This window comes from Callorhinus ursinus, unplaced genomic scaffold, assembly GCF_003265705.2.
Source record: "Callorhinus ursinus isolate GAN/ISIS: 27379988/994484 unplaced genomic scaffold, GSC_fseal_2.0 scaffold23, whole genome shotgun sequence".
Lineage (NCBI taxonomy): Eukaryota > Metazoa > Chordata > Mammalia > Carnivora > Otariidae > Callorhinus > Callorhinus ursinus.
This window is the reverse complement of record NW_027397085.1, coordinates 3,935,897-3,947,520: the sequence shown is the minus strand read 5'-3', so window position 1 is coordinate 3,947,520 and position 11,624 is coordinate 3,935,897. Positions and strand designations below refer to the sequence as shown.

The following is an 11,624-nucleotide window of genomic DNA, read 5'->3' as shown; positions in this document are numbered from 1 at the left end:
GCAACAATATTTATGTTGCAGAGTTGTCATATAAATGATAAATAAGGCACAAAAAGCTCCAGGCATAAAGTAAGTGATAACAATGTGGAAACTATCACATTACTGGTCACTCACATCATTCACTGAAAATACTAATCTGAAAGAGCAACTGAACCTCTTAGTATATAAGGGAAGAATATTCTCAATATACCCTGAACCAATGGCCAAAAGTTGGATGGAATGAAAGCCTTTTATATTTCACATAATTCTTGGATAGCTTGTGAAATATCTGTGAGAAGAATAAAGCTTTCCGCAAGGCAGCTCAGACTACATCTATCATCTCCCTTTTGTGTTAATGAAGAACTCTGTATCAGCTCAGAGGAATCCCGTAATTGAGTCAATATGCAACTTTGCTTTGTAAATGCTCAGGTAAGCACATGAGAAACTTCAATTAGGTCTCTTCTTTTGCAGAAGAAACAGTAGCACAGCTCAAGATCCTATATGAAGCTTCATTTTTCAAGGGCTCACATTTTAGTGTTTCTAAAGTGATATTGGCTATTTATTATTTTATTATTATTATTATTATTATTATTATTATACGTTGGTTTACACAGGGCTAGGCACTCAGGCCAGCAGAAGAAATAGCCGTACCCTGGAGGAAGAAATGAGACTGATGGGGCCCTACGTCTACTGCCCAAGTGTGGTCAGCACGGGCTCCTGCCCTGTCTTCATTTCCTGGTTAGCCTTCAACAATGGTGACTGGTTGTTGCCTGTGACGTGGCTCACTTCTGGAGCTCCTGCCGTCTCAGTCCTGGAGTTGCTCACATCTCTTCCATGGGGAGGCTGACCTTCCTGAAGCATGTCAGATGACCAAGCAGGAAAACCAGGGGTCCTCTCATTTGCATGCAGTCTATTACCTTTCGTTGAGGAAGTTTCAGGGCATGGAATAGAAAACCTTATGGCTGGAAGGGATCTTAACTGGTCCAATACCCTCCTTGTACAGATAAGACACGGAGGGGTAACTACTTGTGGGGGCTCATGTCAGTGGTTAGAAGTATAGCCAGTCTCCCTGCCAAGTCACATGGGCATATGCCTTTTCTTCTATAGACTTTTAGAACTTAAAGGAAACTGGGAAAGAGAAAATGGGTACCGCCATCTAACTCATTGTTACCAAAATTCAAACTACATATGCCCATAAGAGTTATTAATAGTGATGGCATCTTTTATATAAAAAAACAGCATAATAAAATAAATATGCATATACTTGTAAGTTTACTTGTAAGAAGCTGTATACATCTACCTCCTTGTAAAAAAAGTAACTTTAACATTTAACACTCACACATAAAACACATATTCAATAGAATAGTTAAAAATAAAGGTGAAATAACTGAGCTCAGTAGCATATTGACTAAGAAACACAGGAGATAATTGAAGCAGGAAACTGGAACAAGGTAATTACTATGAGTGTTATATTTAACTCTGAGATTCTTAACAGCCAATACAAAAAGGAAAAATAATGGGTTAAAAAGTCAATTGTTTACAGGAATCATTCTAGTTCTTCCAGTAAAACAAACTGTTTTCTGGTGCTGAATTATAAAACACATTTATTACATGGGATTTTCTTCAAAGGATACTGAATAGTGCAACAGAAAATACCTTTGATATTTTCAAGTAGAATATGCAGAAATGGTCTTCACGTGCAAATTACTCACTTGCATAGAAGTACAATATTAAATTCTGTGAAGCCTTTTTTTGAATTACATTTGTAGGCTGATAAAGGGAGTTGGCACTAAGAAAGAAACCCTGGAGAGAAAGAATGGTGTGGTTGGTCCAGAGGCAACGTTTTAAATCCCGAATGCTTCTTTCTAAGTGAATGGGCTCAGTATGCACTTTTGCACACCTTCAGTGTGGAGGCCAAGTCTCCTTCAGCATGTGGTAAGCTGGAGGGGTCGGAGGGGTGTGGTGAATACAGCTGAGTCCTTATGCACAGTCTGTAACCTTGCAGTGCTGGCTACCTTGAAAGGTTGCAGGGATTATTTTGAATGCTACTCTTCCTGACATATTTTCAAATGACAGACTAGGGATGCAGCACAGTTAAAAATCATCTGCTTCAGGAAGAAGGGGAAGTTATAGCAGCATAGCCTACAATGTAGGCTACATTCTACTCATCTCGAGGCCCATGGCCAAGAACTGCCATCATCAGGCCTGGGGAACTGGAGTGTGGGGTACTGTCAGGCAAAGTGTCCAGAGAGTTGAGCTGGTTGGGAGGAGCAGGTGTAATCATACCCTCTTCAAGCCTGTGCCCAAGTCAGGATTTATAGGCCCCCTATGGAGGGTCTTGGGCAAGAATACAAATAGAGAGTCACACTCTATATGCACATCTAAATATTTAACACCACAGACAGCTGACTGATGATAGGTCAAATATACACCCTCCTCCTACCTTTATAAGTATACATACTTCAGAATGGAACTGGAAGGTCAGTTTCAAATTGAGAACCTCCAGTTCTGTGAGTTCTGCTCCAGTCCCTCGTCAGAGCCTTTCTCTTCCTCATCTGGCTTTATCCCTCATTGCAAAGGGCCTCATGCACATGTATATGGACATTCTAGCTTGCCCAACCAAACTACTTCAATATGCCCTTCAGTGGCATATAAAATGGCAGCTTCTTAGGCCACCACTCAGCCCTAGGGGTGCACAAAGCAGTAGCAGAGTTCACCCTAGGAAGGAAAGACCCAGATAAGACAACTCTGGAGATCTGAAAGTAAGCTCAAGGCATTTGAGCAGGGAATTCTGGGATGCGAGATATTTAGAGATGGGGAATGGGTTCCAGGTGGGCACGTCTCTTTGCTCTGGCTGACTCTTCATCTCATGAAGAGGGACATGGCCCAAAGATGGCGACAACAAGCCCTCTAGTCTTGGTCTAAAGGTGGGGGTGAACAATTAAACACTAGTTGTAAGGGCAATCTGGATGCAGTATTTGTCACCAACACCCACCACCTGACCTCCATTGGGCACCAGAGTAGATTCAGCTGATCCGGCTCTCTGGTGGGGATGTTGTCTTCCCTCATTGCCCTATACAAGTTCTTCCTAAAGCTGCATCATTCGTCAAAGCAGAAAACATTCACAGGTAGAGGAGGGTCTAGGGTCCTCCCCTACGAGAACTCCCCCAAATCTAGAGACTTCCCCTGCTCTGCCTTCTCACCCAGGGCATCTCCTCTGGCTGTCTACCAGCTCCCTCAGCCCATGTATATTCAGGTCCTCTGCCCATTTTTTAAATCAGATTATTTGTCTTTTGATGTTGAGTTGTGTAAGTTCTTTATATATTTTGGATTTTAGCCCCTTATCAGATACCATTCAGTAGGTGGCCTTTTTGTTTTGTTGATCGTTTACTTTGCTGTACAAAATCTTTTGACTGTGGTATAGTCCCAATAGTTTATTCTTGCTTTTGTTTCCTTTGCCTCAGGAGACATATCCAAAAAATTATTTTTGGATTATTTTTAATAATCCAAATTATTACCTATGTTTTCTTCTAGGCGTTTTATGGTTTCAGGTCTCACATTAGGTTTTTAATCCACTTGAAGTTTATTTTTGTGTATGGTGTGAGAAAGTGGTCCAGTTCATTCTTTTGCATGTGGCTGTCCAGTTTTCCCAGCACCATTTCCCTATTCTGTGTTCTTGCGTCCTTGTCAGAGATTAATTGACCATATAAGCGTGGGTTTATTTGTAGGCTCTCTATTCTGTTCCATCGATCTGTGTGTCTATTTTTTGTGCCAGTGCCATACTGTTTTGATTACTATAGCTTTGTAGTATATCTTGAAATCTAGGATTGTGATACTTCCAGCTTTGTTCTTTCTCAGAATTGCTTTGGCTATTTGAGTCTTTTGTGATTCCATACAAATTTTAGGATTATTTATTCCAGTTCTGTGAAAAATGCTGTTGGTATTTTGATAGAGATTGCATTAAATATGTAGATTGCTTTGGGTATACCGTATGGACATTTTAACAATATTTGTTCTTCCTATCCATCAGTGTAGAATATCTCTCTGTGTCATCTTCAATTTCTTTCATCAATGTTTTATAGTTTTCAGAGTACAAGTCTTTTACCTCTCTGGTTAAATTTATTCCTAGGTATTTTATTCTTTTTGGTGTAATTATAAGTGGAATTATTTTCTTAATTTCTCTTTCTGCTAGTTCATTAATGTATAGAAATGCAACTGATTTCTATGTATTAGTTTTGTATTCTACAACTTTACTGAATTCATTTATTACTTCTAATAGTTTTTCTCTCAGCTCATGTTTGCACAGGCTTCTCTGTCCCATCTTGTGACTGTGTGACCTCTAGGCCACACATTCATGGCATTGCCTGGTTCTGTCCAGTGCTGCTCATGTGGTCTAATTACTCTGGGTGTCATGGAGGTCTTGACTCCAAGCCAGTCCCTTGGACTCAGCTCAAATGCCTCTTCTTAATAACACCTGACAGATTTCTTTTTCTTGGGCTTTTACAATGATAACACCTGAATGAATTGAGAATATGAGGTTTCAAGCAGACCTGAGTTCAAAACCCAGGTCTGCCACTTACTAGCTTTGAAAACTTTGGCAAGTTACTCAAATTCCTTAAGCTTCAATTTCCTCATTTAAAAAAAAAAAGAAGAAGAAGGTATATTTACTCTGTAGGCTTGCTGTAAGAATTGGAGGAACTAATGTATGTAAAATATTAGTCCTGTGCCTGGTACATGGTAAATGTTTCATAAACATCAAGATCCTTGCTTGTATTTTTAAAGGCATCATTTCCTGTGGAATCTGTAGAGGCTCCTTCCAAGTGCAGGTTCTCAGTTTAGCATTTAGGGCCCTTTGGCAGTTGTCTCTGTCCTCATCTCTTGTCTGTCCCTGATGTGACTTTCCTATTCCTGCCAAGTAAATTTCCATACATCCCACAAGTGACTCATACATTCTGGCCTCCATGCAATTGCATTGCATTTAGCCCCTGAACAGCTCTTGCCATCAGACCTCCTCTCTACAATTCTAGGTCTCAATTTATGTCAAAGCCCAGTTTGGTATTAACTTCTCCCAAAAAAAACCAATGCCACTCTCTTGTTTGCCCTCTCCTTTACCACATATGTTAGATTATTTTTAACAATACCTGTGACTGACCTCTCTGATCCAACACCCTCTCTTAAAGTGTAACCTTGCCAAGGGATAGAGTCTGCTTCTCCTGCCCTTGAAACTGGGTTGGCTCTGTGACTTCTTGGACCAATAAGATATTGTCAGATGTAGTTTCCAATATTTCTGAGCGCCGGACTTAGGAATACTGGCAGCTTCCATATTCTTACCTTAGAATGTTCCCTCGGGGTAAGATGAATCACATCGTTGGAAACCTGGTTACCTTGAGACTTACATGCAGTAAGGATGCCCAAGCTAGTTACATGGAAAGCCCATTGGAGAGAGATACCCACCAGCCTCCAGCTGTTTTAGCCATTTACAGTAGACAGCCTCCAAGATGCCCCCCACCTGCCGGTGTTCAGACTGTTGTGTAGTCTTCCTATATTGTACTAAAATTGGTCTGTGTGACCAATAACATATGGCAGAAGTACTTGTTGGTATGTCACTTTGGAGATTAAGATGTAAAAATTACAGCTTCCATCTTTCTCAGCACTTGCTCTGGAGAATTCCGGCTGTCATGGAGCTCAGGTAAATTGGAAAAATCACTCAAAGCTAGCAAGTGAAGGAACCCAGATTCAAGTTCAATTGCAGGATTTCAAAGCCCAAGTGATTAACCCTCTACCTTCTACTTCTCACAGAATTCAGGAGAGCCAAAAATATACTTCTTACTGCTTAGTAATAGTCTTCAAACCCCACCCCACTCCCATACATAAGCCAATGTATATTTCATTTTCTAAGTGAAACAGCATTAGATTTATTTTACTACAAAACTTCATTTAGTGTTAGCCAAATACCACAGAGTATAGTCACTTTAATTATTTACTTTTATAGTTTCCAGTACTTTGTCCAAGCATTTTGTTTCATTTCTTTATATATATCTGCAGGCCATTATACTTCTTCTGTAGTATAAAATAAGCAAACAAAAAAAGAAGAAGAAAGGTTCATTTAATAACACTAAGCAGTTTCCTCTTCTGGCATTGATTTATTTCTTCTCCTCTCACATTTCTATACTGATATGTATTGAGAGGGTTGGCTGCAATCTTAAGCCAAACAACACATACATTAATCTATTGTGACCCAGAATACTGCTTAGGCTAAGGTGTTGATGCTCTTTTGTGCTGCTAATGCCAGGGTTTTGTTACTCTTAACTTGATTGTTTAAATCTACTCTATGTTGCTTTTACCTGTGAGTGTTAATTCACACTTGCTGATGACTTCTCAGTAGCCTTCTTCCGTTTGCAAAGCACTGTGTCATGCTCTGTGGAGGTTAGAAGAAGCTGCATGGAGGAGGATTCCTGCTCTCAAAGAGCTTAACCTGGTGATGGTTAATAAGTCTACCAGGCTTCCTGGGTGGGATGGTAGGAGTGGTGAAAAGGAATTCATTCATTCATTCCCTAGATATTTTTGTGGAGTGTCTACAGTGTTGCAGGCATTATTCTAGGCATTTGGAATTTATCACTGAACAAAACAGTAAGTGTAAAGAGCTTATACTGTTGCATATTAGGAGGTGATACATGTTGGCAGAGACAAATGGAGCAGGGTGAGGGGAAAGTGAGCATCTTCTTTTGGATTTCTTCTATATGCCAGATATGTTACAGATGCTATTGATCATCAGTATAACTCAATCCTGGAAAAATAAGAAAATCTGGACTCAGAGAAATTAGGAAACTTTGATCTTTATAATACAAAGGCCGCTATACCACTGTACCATGTTATCTCCCTTTAGAAATGCTAAATAAACACACACACAAAGTTCAATGGAAGAAAATGAGAAAGCAGTGAATGCTGAAGGGGCTTTGTGGAAGGCTTCATGGAGGAGGTGGCATTTGAGGTGGGTCTTAAAAGATAAGCAGAAAGAAGAGGGGAAAGCATGATCATTGAAGGAACTCTGAATACATGAATATATATCTATTTCAGTTGGTTATTCAGCTCAAATCCATGTGATTGAAGGTTTTGCTATCTCAAACATAAAACTCAAAAGGTTTTCTTACTGAATGAAAACTTGTTTTCTAAAAGCCAACGTACACTCCACAGCACTACAGCATTCAAATAGAATGCAAAGAACATAAAGCAGTACTCTCGTAATAAGGAACAGAACTGCCAAGTCAGCATGTTAAAACAAAAAACCAAAAAATATATAAAGCAAACCCGTGGCTCTGAGCCAGAAAGATCTTTCCAGAAGAGGCAGCTGAGCCCCAAGCCTCCCCCAGTTGTACTCTATCAGATGGCTTCTTGCCAGCATAAGTCCTCAGAATCTTGGGAAGGTCCGAATATGACTGTCCTTGTTCATTCATTTTATGTCACAGAGCTCTGCCAGTGGCTTTTCCCATTACGGAAATTGGGGCTATTTTTTTTCCAGGACATATTTACTAACGGTAATGCTTTGGCTCTCTTCCATTTTCTGAACCGAGTGCTTATATGCATTCCACTGAAGAATGTAAATTGAATTTTTTCCATTATCTGACCCATGTTCTTCTTAAATCTGATGGGATTTTTTCCTAATGTTTCTAATAATGGTTTTCTTTGTGTGTATTGTTGATTGAAGTGTAATATACATATAGCGAAATACAAAAATCTTGAGTGTACAGCTTGATGAATTCTCACAAAGTAAACACCTGAGCAGTCAGTACCCAGATTAAGAAACAGAACCTTCCCAGCGCCCCAGAAGACCTCTCATGTCTCCCACCATCACTCTCCTCCAAGAGTAACCACAATCTGACTTCTACTAATAGTGATTAGTTTTGACTGATTTGAACTGTACATAATTAGAAATAGAATCATGTGGTATACACTTTGCCTTGTTGGGCTGTTTTTACTCTGTGAGATTCATCCATGTGGTTGCTGTTGGTTGCAGTTTGTGCATTCTTGGGTGTTACAGTACTCTGTAGTGTATCCACTGAGTTAACAGATTACGTTGTGTCCATCCATTCTGTTGTTGATGGCATATAGGTTGTTCCCAATATGGGACCAACGCACTTAGCTGATTGCTGTAAAAACAATTTATGGGACTTGCAAGTGACTGATAATAAAAATTGTTATGCTTATATGTTAACGGATACTCTATCATTGCAAGCAAAATTCAAACTTAAAAAAAATTGTACTAGAGAAAATACGGTGTAAATCAGTCCCTGTATATCAGTCTGGATTCCCAGAGCTGATTTCATGGTGGAAGCAGATAGCAGAGGGGCTCAGCAAACATTTGTTTAGCATGTAAATGAACTTTACAAATAGGCAAATTGTATCTCTAGGTAAGGAGACTACCACCTAAGAGGCCATCTTACTAATTGGTGAGCTATGTCAGTGTGGGTCTTCCATCAAGGGCTGAATGATTGTCAGCAGGACTATTGTAAAAGAATTTCTGCAGTGGGTGGGAGGCAGGTAGGACTAGATGACCTTAATTCTAAGTTGCTAGGATTCTATTTAACATGTTGTAATTACACAAATAATGTCACTCTGGGTGAAAGGAAGAACAAGGGAAAACAAATTGTTTCGTCTTATTTTTTGTGTTGAGGTTATTGGTTTGGTGGGGGTTTTTGGTTTTTGTTTTCTGGTTGTTCGTTTTTAAGTTTTTTTGTTTTTTTTTTCTTTTCTGCATTAGATACTTTCCCAGGAGCACCAGAGGAAGCTGGTGTTTCAATAAGTAGCAGCTTTCACTATACATTTATTTTGCTTAATTTTCATGTTTATTTTGTAACAAAGTCCTCAATAGTTATGTCACATGGCTCTAGTGGTATTATTGGTTTTGCTCAAGGCAGAACAGCATTTTTAGGCAAAACAGGACATCATACCATAAAGAGCAGAAACTCAGAAGCCAGATGGCTCATGATGAATCCTGACTAATTCCACCATTTATTAACTGTGTAACTTTGAGACATTTATCCAACCTGTGGTTTCCTTGTCTGCAAAACGTGGCCAGGAATGGTACCAACCTCATAGAGTCATCATAGGGATTAATATATGTAAGGCACTTGAAATAATGCCTGACACATTGTAAGCAATCGATTAGTATTTGCTTTGTTTGTAAGAACTACCACTTGTATCGTAGACATTGGTTCAATGCTACCCAACTTATTCAGTTAATATTCATTAAAATGTTTAGGGTTGATGACATTCTGTAAGTGTTATTTATTTGGTCTTAACACAGGGCAATGATGTGATTTCCATTTTCTTCCGTGATTAAATAATGTGGACCTTTGACAGTAGAGGTTAGGGAGGAGGAGTATGTGTACCCAGCAGGCAGACTTCACTTGCAAGCGGAAGAGAGACTGTGTAGAAAACTCCTGGGGATCTCCACAGTCAGAGCCTTGGAGGACTAGAGGAGACGAGTCCCAAATAAAAATAGAGTTCACCCCTGAGTTCTAGAGAAGGCTAAAATTTGCATAGATAAGGTGTTCCTTCACTTGTTTGTTCAATAGCCATTCATCCATTTCTGTACTCTTCTTTTTTTCTCCCCCATAAAGGATTTACCACCTTAGTATTCCTCCCCCAATTCCTGATCAAAACCTTCCAGAGCATTTAAAAGTCTGACATTTAAATCTGTTTGTAAGGAGACCTTGCTCTCATTGCTGGCTTTTTATCTATATGCACTGGAATTAAAACATCAAAAGAAAGTGACCTCTAACAATTCAGAATTGTACCAAGTAATAAGCCCACGATGAACCCTAACTTTACAAAAGTGATTTTCTTCCTGCTCATCAAATTTTGATAAGGTACTTCTGTAAGGAAAAGCCACTGAGAGGGAAGCATCGTTACTTCCCTGCTACTTCTCTGGATTAAAAAACAATAATAAGCAAGCCAGATCACAAAGTATACATACATATTTCTACATGCAAATTTAAAATGTTTGTAGTTTTAAAAATTAAAAGCATAATCAACACAAAGATAAATTGAACGATGAAAATTAGCAGCAACTAAAATTGTTTTTATAAAATAATCTCACCAATCATTGAGAAAAAAATGTAGACTTTGCTATTTGGTATGAATAAGAAATTCACAAAATGCCCTATAATTACTTAGCTAATATACCAAGAAAATGTTCAACTGCCCTAGGAATAAAGAAATGCCAATAAAAACCCAAAATAACATTTCTCTTTATTAAAACAGCAACTGTTTAAATGATAATACTCAGAGCTGTTTAAGATGGAGTAGGTAAAAGCATCTATGGGAGACTCAACTGGTCTTTTAGGATTTAGATTAACAGTAGGTGTCACGTAGATGTTTATTCCTTTAGATCCAATAATCCCACTTCTGGAAGTCCGTTTTAAGTATTTAAAAATCTGGCAAAGCTTAGTCCACAAAGATATCCATCACAGCATTGCTTAGATAGTGAAACATCTTAAATCACTCAAAATTAGAAGATGGATTATGTATTCCATTCACTTCAGCAATGAAAAATAAGGTTTACATAATTTGCAATATAAAAGAGTTCTGCAATAATGTTAAGGGAGGGAAGCAGGTCATAAATTATAGCGTGATTGCAATTATGTAAATACCATGTTAAAAATCTAGGCATCACACAAAAAGGCAAAAGAAATATATTGAAATAACACACAAACAGTTGTTTCTGCGTGGTGGGACCAAGTACAAGGTTTTCCTCCTTTTGATTTATCCATGGGTGTATATATCATCCACACAATCTGTAATGAGGATGTTTATCTATTATATTGGAAAAAATGTTTGGTAATTGAAAAAAATAAACAAATGAGGAAAATATGGGAACTTTCATTTTCTCTCCCAGCAGAGTAGAACAATTTGTTTTATCTGAATTGTGGCCACCTGTTCTATTTATAGAATGTAGATGCTAAATCCGGTGTCCTCCCAGCCAAGGCTCTCCCCTGCTATAGCATCTTGGCCTGCAAGATCAAGTCTGAAAGCCATTTGAGGCCATATTAAAAACTAAAAGGAAACCCTAAATATTTAGTGCTTGATTTTTTTGGAAATTTAATCTTCTTCCAGTCAAGTCTGAGAAATTTTTTAAATTCATTTTTCTAAAACATTAAATCCAATTTTAGTTGTATCGCTGATTAAGTACCTTATGATTTTTGAGATCACCATGCTTGAGAAAGCTTTAAGCATATTCATATTCAGGGATTGTGGGCATAAGTAATATTCTCCTCCTTTCTCATTTGTTGTGTGAACTGCCCTTATCAAGGGCAGACTATCACTGAAAGGTAGATAAAGAAAGTACTGCAGTATTAAAGCTTATAAATGGCTAGTGACTTACTTGCAGAAGGTTCCAGGCTGACTTCTATGGCATGATGTGCTCTTTGTGTCATGAAAACCTCCTAAGATTCTGAAGCCCCAGTTCCATGGCAACCAGGGATTTGGGACCTGGCATTAGGAAGGATACATGTCTATTATGTTTTATCCTTGTGAGCCCATCTGATGGCCAGGACACTGGTCAGGTCATGTGTTGTGTGTGTCCAGCACACCATGGTGTGTCTGGTGACTTCTTGGACTCTAGAAGAAGTCTGCTGACTTCTTGG

General features: G+C 38.7%; 1 long non-coding RNA gene across 1 annotated transcript; it reads right to left on the bottom strand.

Moving 5' to 3' along the window:
* Positions 1-5,984: 5,984 nt before the first annotated feature.
* Positions 5,985-11,388, bottom strand: LOC141374912 (uncharacterized). Its single transcript, XR_012382115.1, has 3 exons — positions 11,363-11,388; positions 6,324-6,766; positions 5,985-6,039 (listed from the first exon to the last, which is right to left on the bottom strand). It is a non-coding gene; the product is annotated as an uncharacterized lncRNA (long non-coding RNA).
* Positions 11,389-11,624: the final 236 nt, after the last annotated feature.